This window comes from Hypanus sabinus, unplaced genomic scaffold, assembly GCF_030144855.1.
Source record: "Hypanus sabinus isolate sHypSab1 unplaced genomic scaffold, sHypSab1.hap1 scaffold_100, whole genome shotgun sequence".
Taxonomy (NCBI): domain Eukaryota; kingdom Metazoa; phylum Chordata; class Chondrichthyes; order Myliobatiformes; family Dasyatidae; genus Hypanus; species Hypanus sabinus.
The window spans coordinates 95,810-96,468 of NW_026779051.1; the positions used below are offsets into that span (position 1 = coordinate 95,810).

At 41.9% G+C, this 659-nt stretch overlaps 1 non-coding gene across 1 annotated transcript; it reads left to right on the top strand.

Annotated features, from left to right (window-relative positions):
- Positions 1 to 242: 242 nt before the first annotated feature.
- On the top strand, positions 243 to 315 carry trnav-cac (transfer RNA valine (anticodon CAC)). The gene has a single exon. It is a non-coding gene; the product is annotated as a tRNA-Val (tRNA).
- The last annotated feature ends 344 nt before the right edge of the window (positions 316 to 659 follow it).

Consider the following 659-nt stretch of genomic DNA (forward strand, 5'->3'; position numbering starts at 1 on the left):
AATTCCTTGCCCCACATATGCAACATAGTTCAGTTAGCTGTTACATGTCGCGCCTTAACCAACACCCCAGAGGAAGTTGTTAATACATATCTCTGTATATGGCGCATAAGTGTAATACGTGACAGAAAACGGAAAGGAACGTTGGGCAATGCTTTGTACTTATTGCTGTACTTCAGAGCAGGGCGGGGAGGGATAGCCTCGGGTCATTGCTCAAGAGCGCAAAGCACTGAGCGCTTTGCTGTGTTTCTGTGGTGTATTGGTTATCACGTTCGCTTCACACGCGAAAGGTCCTCAGTTCAATCCTGGGCAGAAACATTGTTTGGGCTTCAGTGCTTCAAATGAACTTGAGACTCAACAAAACACAGTTTGTGTTCAAGTGTATTGTCATGGGCATCCATGTGTAAATATAATGAACGTTCGATTTTCTATCAGTAGCGCATTGTATTTCAAACCTGGCAAAGGTAAATTAAAGATAGAACAATTAATATTATTTATATATAATTTACCGGAGAACATAAACGGATTTAATCCTAAGGAGGTTCGTGGATAACGTACGCAGCGTAAAGGAAGAATAAGCATTCACACCTTTTGTAATGTATTGTCGCAAGACGATGTATTGCGGTGTCAACGGAGCTCACATCTCAGATGTTCCCATCCAA